This window comes from Pleurodeles waltl, chromosome 12 (assembly GCF_031143425.1).
Source record: "Pleurodeles waltl isolate 20211129_DDA chromosome 12, aPleWal1.hap1.20221129, whole genome shotgun sequence".
NCBI classification, from domain to species: Eukaryota; Metazoa; Chordata; class Amphibia; order Caudata; family Salamandridae; genus Pleurodeles; species Pleurodeles waltl.
This window is the reverse complement of record NC_090451.1, coordinates 136,444,701-136,458,752: the sequence shown is the minus strand read 5'-3', so window position 1 is coordinate 136,458,752 and position 14,052 is coordinate 136,444,701. Positions and strand designations below refer to the sequence as shown.

Below are 14,052 nucleotides of genomic sequence, written 5' to 3'. Positions count from 1 at the left end.
GAAGATCATCCAAATTAATCTGAATGGTTGTTGAAATTGAAAAAGTATATTTGTCCTTAGACATTTTATATATTTCATTTAAAATCAGTTCCTGCAAACATACTTGAGACAATTTATTCAAGGGAAGTACTTCAGATTTACTAAAGTTTAATTTATAACCTGAGAGATTAAAGTATATGTTTAAAAGATCAGCAAATTCAGGTAATGATGTCTGTGGGTTACAAACGTATAGGATGATATCACCTGCATGGAAAGTGAATTTTATATGCAGATCTTTATGTATAAAACCAGTAAAAGAAGGAGACTGCCTCAAAGAATGTATAAGGGGTTCCAGAGATAGGGTGAATAATAACTGTGATAAAGGACATCCCTGCCTGGTACCACGATGAAGGGAAAAATTAGAGGATTGAATACCAATTAAAAAAATGAAGGCAGAGGGGAAGATTAGAGTATATTTATGTATTTTATAATTCCAGGACCAAAGCCATGCTTTTGAAGGGCTCTGTGACGAGCTGGAACCTGTTCGCCCGCACATGGTCCTCACTTGTGCTGACGCTGCCACTTGTAATCCTAGGCTTCCTGGCCTCCCATCCCGTGATTGGTGGGAAGATTGGCAATTGCGGGACGCCGGGAGGTCAAAAGCACCGCTGTCAGAACATACGGCGTTTGGAGGTTGTGAGGAGGAAGCTGGAGGCGAGAAAGGAGCCGTGAACAACCCATCAGAGGAGGAAACCGGAGAGAGAGAGGCGGACAAGGAAGACGAAGAGTGGCGCCCAAACAGGACTTGGAGTCGGCGGAACCATTATTTCACTCGAGGAGAAGGCTGGAGACGTGTGACGGAAGCCCCTGTACCAGGCGACCGGGAGGACGGAACGCTGCATCCCACCACGCTTCTGGAGAAGCGTGGCAGTTCAGGTGCGTGGGACCACGTCCATGAACGAGAGGGTGAGAGAGAGAAAGGCGGGGGGGAAGGGAAGACAAAAGGGCACGGGCACAGAGGGGGGGGAAACGGGAGAGAAATAAATACTTACCACCGGCCACCATAGAGCACAGTATCCAGAGTAGTCCACCTAAGGCACCGCGCACAGGAACGTATGAGCACTGAAGAAGAGTAACAAGGCAGAAAGCACAAGAGTTAGACCAAGAGTAAACAGACAGAGGAAAGCGTATAGTACAACGAGAACCAGTCTAAGAAACGTAAACCTGAAAAGAACAGAGAGACAGGAAAAGAAAATAAGAAAACTTTAAGGAAACAAAATAGATACAATTACCCTGTCCACTTACCGCTCTTATTCTCTTCTCTCCACATGCGCTTCCCGGGGAAAACCTGTGAAATAGGGAGACAGAAAGAGAAGAGTGAAGAACAAACCTCAAGAACATCCCACCACCCTATCCCCAGCATCCAAAGACTGACGTATACGTACCTGATCAATACTACACCAAATACTACAAATACATTTTTTTTTTCCAGACTATGACGCGGTCCAGAGTGATTCATCCTCACCCATACAGTTACAGGCTTGCATCATGAAAAGCCAATTAACATGATCAAATGCTTTTTCAGCATGCAGTGTAATGGCAGACGGGGGGAAGAACTTTTAGAAAACATGTAAAATATTTAATAAAGCTCTGGAATGATCAGTGATATATCTGCCTTTAACAAAACCTGTTTGTTCTATGCGCATTAAATCTGGAATAATCTGATTGCAATTTAAGTTAATAAGAGAAATAACAGAGTTGGCACAGAGGGAAATATCTTTGTCCTTCTTAGGAATAAGGGAGACCATTGCTTCAGAAAAAGTACCTTGAGCTTCACTATTATAGAAAAAATGATCATATAGTGAATGCAAGTGAGGTAGGCTAATGTGAGAGAAATGAAGATAAAATTCAACTGTAAAGCTATCCGGACCTGGAGCTTTGTCTTTAGATAGTTTGGTCAAAGTTATCTTGATATTCTGCAAGGATATTTCTTTATGTAAGGAAGAGAAGTCCAAAGATTAATGGGGATGAGATGGAAGTTATTCAAAGAAGGAGTCAAGAGCTGCTTCAGATGGGGAGGATTCTGGTATATAAAGATTTTGGTAAAAATCAGAAAAGCATTATAAAATGACGTAATCTCTGAAATCATTGATACCCTTTATGTGGATGATATTTGACATTTTCAATTTTGGGGATATAACCTTAATATAATTTGTGAGCAATTTGCCAGCTTTATTACGCCCGCCATAAAACTTGCAGTTGACCCTCAAGAGTGTGCCAGAGGCTTTTTCAGTTGATTTCTTATTGAAATACAGTTTGGCTTGAATGAGAAGTTTAAGAGTAGCAGTATAATTTTAAGTATAATATTTATGTTCAAGATTTTTAATAGAAGAAGTGCAGAGTCTGCAAGAAATTTCTTCTTCTTCGTGGCAACATAGTCAATAATAAAGCCTCTAGCCATGGCTTTTGAAAGTATCCCAAATGATCAGGAACCACAAAGCTGAAATAGGATTAGATTCAAAATATTCTTTAAGGAATCTTTCAAATTATTCCACAAAAATCCGATCTTCCAAAAGATTATTGTTAAAACACCATCTCTTTGATCTACAAGATTCTGATAAAGTTTCTATGTCAATAAATGCAGGTGCATGATCAGATATTATCATAGAACCTATTTCAGCATGCGCTACAGCTGAAAGTAAGTGGGGAGTCAAAGCAATATAATCAATCCTAGATTTGTATTTATGTGTAGGAGAATAGAAGGTTAATTCTAACCTTATCTGGAGTGTATATTCTCCAAGCATCAATTAGGCCTCTAGAATGAAAGGAGTTCTTGAATAATGTTTGCATTTTATTAGGGACATATCTGGAGAGGGATTGCCTATTGGTAAAATGGTCCAAAATGTGGTTGTAGTCCTCTCCTACTACACAATTATCAGTTGGGTATGAGTGCAAAAGGTTGGAGATGCATTCCCAGAATTTTGTATCTATACCTGTAGACCCATAAATATTGAATAAGGAATAGGGAATATTAATAGTAAGGTGAATGAGAGGCCACCTCCCTCCACCATCATTCTCTTCTCTATCTGTAAGGAGAGTGATTTATGAAATAAAATCATAACTCCATTTTTGTAATGAAATGCAGGGGAGCGGGAAATGCAACCCACCCATTGCTTTTTTAGGGAATTAAGATCTTTTTTATATAAATGGGTTTCCAGTAGCATAGTGATCCAACAATTAAATTTGGATAAATGCGAAAGAACCCTCTGCTTCTTGATGGGGTTGTACAAAGCTTTCACATTCCAGGATATGAGATGCACAACTTTAACCATATAATAGGACAACAGTGAAAATCTTGTAACAGAATCTTCAATTTAACAGTAGTTACATGACAATAAATAGAAAACCACTGAATCATAAAGTAACAAAATCTGTATATAATGGTAAGGTAAAGCTGAATTAAGTAAGAGAAAAAGAAATAAGGAATGAGAAGAAGAAAAAGAAAAGAAGAGTAAAATAGGATAAAAACAAAAAAGATGGCTATAACCCAAATGGCTTCAGCCATAATTAAACAATGCATGTCCAAAGCAATAGTAATAAGAGGGGGAAGGGAAACACAAAGAGAAAAGATGGACAGCAACCGGAACCCCACAAGAGAGGGGACAGGGAGTTACGGAGATGATGAGTGAAGAGAAATATTTAAGGCGACATTTGGATTATCACTGGCAACTGATACAAAATTCTTACTGACAAATGAGACTAATTTGAGATAATGGGTCTGGGACACAAGACACAAAAAGGGACACATATTTGAAATAGGGTTTCGGGCAAGGCTTGGAGTCTCTGTAACAGTAGAAAAGATGGTAAATAAACAATATTTGTGGCATACGACAGCAAGATCTAATCCTTAAGAAACGCAACATTATGCATATAAACAATTTGTAAGAATGTATGTATGTATCAATTAAACAGAAAAATATAAGCAGATAAGCAGTCAAGATTTGGCAAGTTCCATTTCTTCACCCTTGCACTGGCAAATTAACTTTCTCAGATCTGCAGGAGAACAAATGAAAAAGAGCACTCTTTATATGTCACTTTGAAAAAAACGAGAATGCACCAGGCCATATCAAGCATTCAGAGATCGTAGAGCCAGACAAAATGAAAGCAATTCCTTAAGTCGAGCTGCCATAGCGCATACCATATCTTGTGAAAAGAAAACGCTGCATCCTGACCATAATATTTGTTTCCTTCGTTTAGCCACTGATAAGACTAAGTAGTTCAGTTTATTTCAGAAAAATAACTATTTTGCCTCTTGACTGTGAAGCCGTAGATGGTTTGGGCCCCACACAATGGGCATGTTGTAGGCTAAGAGAAGTACCATCCTTGAGACCAACTATGAAAAGCAATTATGTCATTGCCCTCTGCTCCTTCAAGAATACCATGAATTCTAAGGTTGTTACATCGATTGCGATTTTCCAAATCTTCAGTTTGCTGTTTCAGTACTGAAAGTTCTTTAGACATAACCTCTACCTTGGTTGTTGCATCCTGTATGTTACTTATCCTTTGCTCAGCCTCATTAACCCTTAATTTTAGATTAGACCACTTTTTTTCAATCGTTTGAAGCATAGCATTTGTCTCTATTACAAAGACTTCAAACGTTTTATTTCTTCCATGCGGTCTTCAAGGATCAAAGGGAAAGGAGGCTTTGTTGGAGAGGTGGGTTCCTTTTTTGACTTTGGAAATGTTATTATGTTGCTTCCAAGCAGAGGACATTGTTCCAAATAATGATACAGTCTTCTGACAGGGAGAGGAGGAAGGCTCCATATACAATAAGTATTGTAAGTGTACACACAAAGTATATTGAAGAGAAACTTATATGAAGAGGACACAAGCGGCAAATTCCACAGACTTAACAAGCAGCAGTTAAAAAGATTTCAATATGCTCCATAGAACGCAATTCCTGACAGACAAAATTATATGAAGTGCCGACAACACTATCCTAATGCCTGCTGGAGTTGACAATATCATAATAAATCAGTCCATGCTGCAATAATAAAGCACAGCAACTGAAGATGATTATAAAAGTGGCCCAAAGTGGGTAAGTTATTAACAGGATCTCAAAATATATATATGCATCCTGAGAAGTGTCAAAAACGAGCGACAGCATCGCTAAATTTAAAGTGGCGACCACAACCACTTTATCGAGAAAACACTTGTACATTGACGCAACTTAAGTTTATCTCACTTTTGCTAGTCTTACCATGCCGGGCTTATCCTGAAGCAGGTCGAAGTAAATGTGCCCTGCTGCGTGACATCTTGGATGAGCTGCAGAACATGCCATATGTGTTAAAATGGATTATTGGTAAGGGCAGGTAAGTACCTACACTTAGCAATAGGCCACTAACCTCCACTTAGGTCCAGTTAGGGCTCAATAAATTAAACCCAGCTCAACCCTTGGTAGCTTGGCAACGAGCGACAAGGCTTAACTTAGGAGACTAGTGTATAAAGCATTTAAAAAACACACAAACAGTTAAATATGTAAAACACAATACAAATCCAACACCAATTTATAACAATAGATTATATTTTTATCTTTAATGTGACACCAAAACAAATAAAATCGGATAAGGGTAACCTGAGATACGATTTTTTTAAGCATTAATGCTTTTTAGCGCTTAGAAAAGAATAACGCCAATCTGGCCATCTTGACGCACATGGACCGGGGCAAAGTCAAAGTTTAAGGCTCACCGTGATAAAGCCCTGCTCTGTTACAGCCCACAGGAGGCCTCGGTCAAATGTTTACCATAGGACTTAGGGCCATATGTACGAACACTTTTTCTCATAGACACAGAATGGGTAAAAACCTTTGCTACATCTGGCCCTTAGTCCTTTTTCAGGAGATTTCCCTCAGTGGGACCACGTCACCAGTCCAATCCTGCCTCCTGGAACTCTTCCTCGAAAAGGCATTGCGGGAGCCCTTGGTGGAGATTTTTACCTTTTGACTTAGACAATTGTTTGAGACTAAAATCCCTTGACCTGAGCAAACCTGAATCTTGATCCGATGTCCTTGGAGCCCTCTGTCAACTTTCTGACTTAGTCACTTTTTCAGAGAAGTTCCTCACAGGGACGAACATGCACGTCAGGTGGGTCGCAGTTGAGGTCAGTCCCTTGATGGAGCTTTTTAAAAAAAGTTCTCCAAACTTCTGGATCTTCTTCCAAATGTTCTCTCTAGGTTCTTTTGAGGTCCACAGCTCACCCCAAGGTTCCAGAAGCTCTGGAATGCTCCTTGAGGGTGCTGACTACAACTCCCAGAATGCACCTGACACCAACTCCAATTTGGCCACTGCACAGTGGTCAGCTGGTCAGTTTCTTCAAGACTTGCTGCAGGGGACACTGGTTAGCAATTATTCACCTGTAGCAAACAGGGAGTTCCTCCTTGAAGCAGTTAAAGCCAGTCAAAGTCCTTCTTGTGGAGAAGCCCAAGTGTGCAGCTGGTGCAGTCCTCTAGAGTGCAGTGTCCAGGTGCAGGACAGGGGGTCCAGCAGGGCAGTCCTTCTCCTGTAGTTCTTCCTTGTAGGGATCCAAGGTGTGGGTGCAGCTCTGCCATATTTATCCTTGTTCCTGGGTGAAAAACAGGGGGCTGGGGGGGCTGGTTCTCCAATCAGATGCAGGGTCCTTACCCCTGTGATGACCACTTCCTGGGAAGTGTGGCAAAAATCAATCCCCGGGAGCATCATTCTTCAAAAATCCATCATGGCTTAAACTGATTTTTGGAGGTTACATCAGGCTGAGCCTACCCACTGGTGTGGCTAAAAATCAAACACGCCCCTCTCCTAATCTAATCAAGGGAGCACCTAATTGTCTGGGGTTGCAGGATGTGAGGGAGCTGCTGGGCTACTACACATGTCCTTCCCTGCCTTTAAAGACCAGTTTGGCAGCCTTCCCCCCCTTCCTGCTTCTCCATCTGCTGAGGGAAGTTCTCCTCCCCAGGCACATCTCTGTGTTCAGCCTATCTCTGTGTTCAGCCCAGGCCACTTCACACCTCATCAAGGCAGCCTGGCCAGGCAGCCAGAGGCTGGTCAATTGGAGAAGGGCACTACAGGGCTGAAGTTGGCAACTTTTTAGGTAGAGTTTAAAACTCTTTACCTGAACAAGTTACATTAAATCCAACAATTTTAAGTTGTGGGATTTATTATAACAACTAATTTGATACCAAGCTTGAGGTATCTGACACTCAAGGGGACTTTGGACTACCTCTAAGCTTAGTGCATATAGGGACTCCCTTCTTGACCTCATGAGAAGACCTAAGGCAGTATCCATTCCATGGTTCAGACAAGTGTCAAAATGGTTTTGTATTTTGGGGCTTGAAAGCTATTGGGAAAATCCGAATTTAGGGAGAAACCATAAATCCATTGTGAAAGCTGTTTACTGGTCTTATGTAAAAAATCATCTTCTCTCTTGTACATCATATGGTCGGTTGACTGACCAATTTCTTGCTTTCAAGTGGTATCCCCAATTCGAATCATATGTAGATCTCATATCTGATACACAGGGGAAGAGTTTGTATGCTCGCTTTTGTTTCTGCTGTTTACCATTATTGTCCTTAACAAACAGATGGGGATTGCTGCCTTCTACATCTGACCAATGCCCTCCCTGTCGTAATTGTGTTGAATCTGTTGAACATTTTATTTTATTTTGTCCAGCATGCTCTGTCTCTCGGCGTAAGTGGATTTGCACAATTTGCCGGAACTTGGGCATAAGACTGTGTCATATTGCTTTAAGGATTTTTAAAAGTGCTACTTCAACTGTTTCAATCTCTGCGGTTAGCAAGTTCCTTGTGGCTGCTTGGTATACACGTATTTGCTTTCTTAAGAACTTTAAATCCTTGTAAATATGTATCCTATGCACATGAAGTGGGAGTGATTATACCTTTTATTGTAAGTGTTGGTCTTTTACATTTTTTACGTTCTCAATGATTTATGTTTTTAAAATTGTTTTCTTTAATGGTAACTTTGATGGTTATGGTGACCGAATAAAGCTTGTGGTTTTTTTTATTTATTTTTTACAGGGGAGTATTTTTATTAATTAAAATACAGTCTCCCCATTTTAGCCTATGGAGGTCATTCACTACAGTAAGGGAAAAACTAATTTGGCTGTTTTACCTCACCACTGCTTATAAAACTATGGGCCAGATATAGGTAGGAAAAAGTTAGCGAGTCGGAAATTGCGAGTCATTGCGACTCGCAATTTCCGACTCGCTAAATGGTATCCTAGAAGAAAAAGCAACTTCATTTTGCGACTCGCAAATGAAGTTGCACCGCAGATTGCGAGTCCGCTGTTTGCGAGGTCGCTTTTTGCGACCACGCTAAAAACGAAAACGCAAATTGCGAGTGGGTGCCGCAAATTGCGACTGTGCCCCCAAATTGAATGCAGGTGCAGCAGAACACCCTGGAAAACACTTCCTGGCTCATGATGATGACATCACAGCCAGGAAGTTTACTAATACACCAGGGAGGAGGGAGGACCACACCCATTTTAAACTGCAGAACAGCCAACAGGAGGAACAGCAGCTACAATGGCAGAAACTCCTAGAAAGAGAAAATTGAAATTTGCTGAAAAAGAACTGGAGGTGCTGACTGAGCAATGCTGCCAGCACCACGAAAAACGTTTTGGGAGGGCAGCCCTCAGTGTGCCAGAGGTGGAAAAACGACGAATTTGGAGTGACATGCAGGACAAGGTCAACTCACTGGGTGTGAGCCACCGGAGTATCGAAGAACTGAAGAAACTGTGGTATGACCTGCGCTCCCGGACCAAGGAGAGGGTGGCAGAGTGGCTCCGGGAGATGAGGGGCACTGGAGGGGGACCATCCACCATACCACCACCCACACCCTTGGAGGAAAGAGTGGAGGAGACCTTGGAGCCAGAGGCAGTGTCCGGGATAGGAGATCTGGACACGTCAGCGTCAGGACCATCAACCGGTGAGTACCATGAGACATGCATCTACACCCATATCTGCCATACCCTCACCCACCTAGTACACAGCAGCATGCACAACCAAAATAGCTCCATTTCAGAGTAGCAACCACCTGCATGGTGCATTATGGGCAATGTAGTCAAGTAGGCAGTTGATAGGCAACAGTTTATTAGGAAGCTGATAACAGATGGTAGATACTGACAGTGTGTTCCCTATGTCCCACAGGTCTCACACGACACCACCTCCAGCCACAGCGTCCAGGGGCCACAGGTCAGCCACCAGCCAGCACAGGACCCAGGACCAGCCACCACAGGGACCTGCATCACCCAAACACAGTACCCTCCTGATGCACCAGTGGCCATACTGGAGAGTGAGCCAGCACCCAGTCCCAGCCACAGTGCCAGTGTTGAGGACACAGAACCTCCACTGCATCGCAGGCGACATCTCAATGTCCCTCCAGTGCCACAGGGTGAAGCAGGGGACGCCTCCATGTCTGCCGCCGAGGCTGCACTCCTACATGGTCAGCGCCTGCAGACGAGAGATGAGGATTATTTCAGGGGCCATGCGGCGCATGGAACGTAACGAGGCCACAGGGATGCAACTGGTCCACAGTGAGCTGCAACAGCTAAATACCCATGTTGGTGACCTTGTGCTCTCACTGAGACAACTGGTGTCAGAACTTATTACTGAGAGAGAGGGTGCAAGGCGCCGTGACCGGCAGCTCATCCACCGGCTGGACCGCATGTCTGCCTCCATCGTCCAGCTGGCTGTTAACACCACTGGCCTGTTGCGGCGCACGGTCAGCCTCCAGGTGGACATGGGCCACTTTGGCAGTGATGTGGCACGTGGGCTGGGACGTATTAGCCAAACAGTAGATCTAATGGAGGCACAACATGTGGCTAGGGGCGTGGCAGACACGCTGCAGGACAGTGAGGAGGGCTCTACCGTGAGCAGTGTCTCTGCCACAGACACCAGGGTGTTGCGAAGTGGTAGCGCACGGCAGGGCACTTCAGACGCATCAGGAACCAGCCATGGTGGTCGAGCACGGCGTAGGGTGTGAGCTACGCCCTGTCATTGACTTGAGGTACATGACATTAATGTGTCCTCATGGCAGGTGGACTATTACAGCCCCTGAACTGTAGTTTGTGTAAGTAGTTTTTTGGTGCACATTATTAAATTCCTTGTTTGTTCCACTTCACACCTGGACTCTTTGTGTGTGACATTCGTGTGCGTGGTGACAGTTGGCATGTACCTTCCAAAGTATTGGTTTGCAATGTGGTCCCGTCTGTCTGCCTTGATTTGCAATGCTTCTATCCCCAGGCTGGCGATGTGGTAGCTCTTGCTCGTCATCCTCCGAATCTGGGTCTTCTGGGGTGAGAGGTAGCCCACGTCTGGTGGCAAAGTTGTGCAGTATAGCGCATGTGCCAAAGATCTTGAAAGCTATTATTGGGGCATACTGGAGGGCACCTCCACTTCTGTGGAGGCATCTGAATCTTTTCTTCAGCAGTCCAAAGGTCCTTTCTATAATATTTCAGGTCCTCCTATGTGCACTGTTGTATCGCCTCTCTGTCTCATTGCTGGGTGTTAAGTACGGAGTAAGTATCCATGGTCGTAGTGCATATGCACTGTCACCTGTTTGGCACAAAATGTACAATGTTAGCTGGGCATAGATGGGTTCCACATTGACCTGTGTGTATGTCTTCAAGGTGTGTCCAGCTATACCTAGGAGGTATGCGTCTCCAAACTCCCCTTGTTCTAGGCGTTGGTGTAGCTCACTGTGCCTGAAAATGTAGGAGTCATGTGTACTCCCTGGAAATTTGGCAACCATGTCAGTGATAACATAATGGGCGTCACATTCCACCTGGATGTTCAGTGAGTGTGTACACTTCTGGTTGCGGAACAGATATTCCAGATTTGCAGGAGGGCATATTTGTATATGTGTCCCGTCTACACACCCTATTGCATGAGGGAAGTTGGCAATTCTGTAGAATTCCAACTTGGTGCTGTTGATTTCTGCCTCATTCCTGGGTAGGTATATGTATCTGGACATGTGTGTGAGTATGGCATCTAGGAATGCTCTGAAGAACCGGGAGAGTGCACTTTGGGATACCCCACCTGCCACAGCAATGACCCCCTGATAGCTACCCGAGGCCAAGAGGTGCAGTGAGCATAGCACTTGCACATGTGTGGGGATGGCGCTGCTGCGCACAGTCTGGCGTTGAAGCTGCAGATTGAGAAGATCTATTAAATCTAGTATTGCTGCACTAAGTCTGTATTTATCATATATCCCCTCCTCAGTGTGTTGGAAAAGTATCTGTCTGGTTCTGTATATCTTCTCCTGTCTCTGGCTCCTCCTCCTCATCTGCTGTGCGGCGTGGGCTCTCCTCCTCCTTGCTATCACATATATCTCCGCCATCTTGAGTAACCCAGGTGCCTTCTGGGTCTCCTTTTATACTTTGGTTATGGTTACCACCTGCTCTGGGTTACTGGTAAATTGGAAGTGCAAAATGGGCTTTTTGCGACTTGTCGCAATTTGCGAGTGGCTATTTCATATGGTTTGCGACTCGCAAATTGCGACTTCCTATTTGCAGGTCGCAATTTTTGGGAGTCGGTAATGGCTTGCGTCGCATTTTCGCGATTCGGGAATGGGATTTTTGCATCCCATTTCCGATTTTGCGGGGTCGCAAATTGTGATTCGGGCCATTTGTAACTCGCAAAAGTTTGCTACATCTGGCCCTATTTTCTTATAAGGTCCGTGCTTATAGTTACATTGCACCCAACCCTAGGGGCACATAGCACATAGGGCACACCTTAGAGGTGACATATGTATAAATAAGGTAGTTTAAGACTTTGGAAGTACTTTAAATTCCAAAGTCAAATTTGCATATAACTTTGATTTAAAAGCAGCCAGCAAGGCAGGCCTGCCTTTAAATTGACACTGGGCACCTGAGCAGTGCACTACCTATGCTGGGGTCCCTAAACCTACAAGCCCTACCATATGCTAGGCACTTATAGGTACATTGACATAGCCTATTATAATTAGCCTAATTTACATACTGATTTTGCACAGAGTAGAGGACCCTTCTATACAGTTCTTAAAGCAAAACATAACAAAAAAGAATGTGGAAAGAAGAATTATACTAGTCAGTCTCACCAAACTGGGTGGTGCATCTGCAATCTTCTTGGATTGGCCAGTCAATGTTCCTGGGTGTCTGACTGAAGCGGTCTGATAATTTAAGTATGAGTGTTATGGTGCAGGAGAAGAGAATGCCTGCGGATTATAAAACAGAAATAATTATCATGATATAGTAGAATCAAGAAGGAGCAAAGGCCTTCGCAATCATTCATTTTATAACTGATGTGTGATCAATTAATTGAGAGCAATTACAACAACCAACAATCACGGACAAGGGACAGCATGGTTAGGGATGATCAAACTTACAACTATCATGATCATCATAAATAACATTTAGCCTATAGCACATCCATAAAGTGATATTATCATCCATCACATGTCTGTCTCCTCCAGTTTCCTACAACAGGCTCCCCCCCCAACCACCACATAGTTTCAAGTTTGAGCCAGCCAGAAGAAACACATAGAAGCATTGCATTTCCCAAATCAAGTAACCAACACGTTTCACCACCAGTCCACAGACTGGAGTATGCCTATTTGACTCATCTTGACATCATCTATGTTGATTTCCATTAAGTTGATAACTTTCTTCTTCTGGCAGTTGTTTATGTTGTCAATTCATGCTGTGATTCCTTCCATCATCCTCCAGAATCTTCGTGAAGATCACTATGTCCAACTCCATGCCAACTGCTCCTGAGAGTCCCAGTTTCCCTACCCAACCTGTAGCGCATAGCTCTGTTTAACAACAAGAGAAACATTGAGTATTTTTTTTCTGGACTAGAATTTTGTTTGTTAGCTAAATGGAATGGTCAGGTCATCTTTGAAAAATGTGAACCAGAAAACAAAGCACCAGAAAATAAAGGAGTATGAATAACCAGCAAACAAATTTCGCTAAGTGTCAAAGGGGAATGGGGGAAAAAAAAACACCTTCAGGAAAAAGAAAAAAAAAAAGAAAAAAAAAAAAATCACAATATTATTATGTCACCAACACTGTAAATCTATAATGACGGAAATAACCCAGAGTAATAATGAAGTAAAACAATATAAATTAAACAACTACTCATTATCTGCCACCACTAGAGATGAGTCACACGAACCATCTCAACATTGAAACAAGTATCCCTCAAAACAATCGTTAAGGCATATAGCATTACTACTTACCTATTCCAATCAAGCATAGTGGCACATTGCTGATCCTCTGATTCAGGAAATGAAACATACATTGGACAATAAGTTGTAAATCAAATATCTGGGGCAATCCTGCTAGGGGACAAAAGAAAGAATAGGCACAGAATGGGGACAGGCATTTTCTCTCAAATCTCCTTGAAGTGATTTTGGGGGCTTCTTCAATGCACACTGGTTCAACTCCATTTCGGCCATACATGTGCCTGAAACAGTTGTAATTCGTTAGTGATTTAGACAGAAAGAAACAATATAAAGCAGTTCATTATTAATAGAAATTTCTTTGGTGCCCCATGTCTAGTCAGGGAAGTGGAGTTCGTCCTTAAACTCAGGTGGTTCGTTCACACAGACGTTGATCAGCTAACACACTACTATGACCTAAGTTGGACCATTTTGATCATAGTAAATCTCTCAATGTTTTAGGGCAAGAGAGTGGTCCTTCTCACTGTCACAACTGCACCAGCTGCACAGAACACATGCTCAGCAGACATACTGGCAATAGGGCAAGCCAGACACTTTATTGCCAGCCTGCTGAGCACTGGCCATCGGCGCCTCTTCCCATACCAATACACCAATTGTTTTTGATCCAGATGGACTTCCGTTGGGTCATCCAGGTAGGCCTGGACCATTCTCCCAATAGTCATTGGTGCTCCACTTTGCTTGAGCTTTTAAGCCTTTGCTTGTGCAGTGGACTTAAGCCCTGCCTTTAGAAACCAATCAAATGCAGATTTTGTGGCTGTTGCTCCTGTTCCTGTTGTTGCTGGTATTGATTTTGGCTGCTGTG

General features: G+C 43.1%; 1 long non-coding RNA gene across 1 annotated transcript in view; it reads right to left on the bottom strand.

The window, feature by feature from the left end:
- Positions 1 to 1,085: 1,085 nt before the first annotated feature.
- The window catches only part of LOC138267567 (uncharacterized), a 31,121-nt gene continuing 18,154 nt past the window's right edge, over positions 1,086 to 14,052 (bottom strand). Inside the window, exons 2-3 of the long non-coding RNA XR_011199823.1 lie at positions 1,285 to 1,327; positions 1,086 to 1,101 (exon numbers count right to left, since the gene is read on the bottom strand). This is a non-coding gene — a long non-coding RNA (uncharacterized lncRNA). The remainder of the gene's footprint in view (positions 1,102 to 1,284; positions 1,328 to 14,052) is intronic.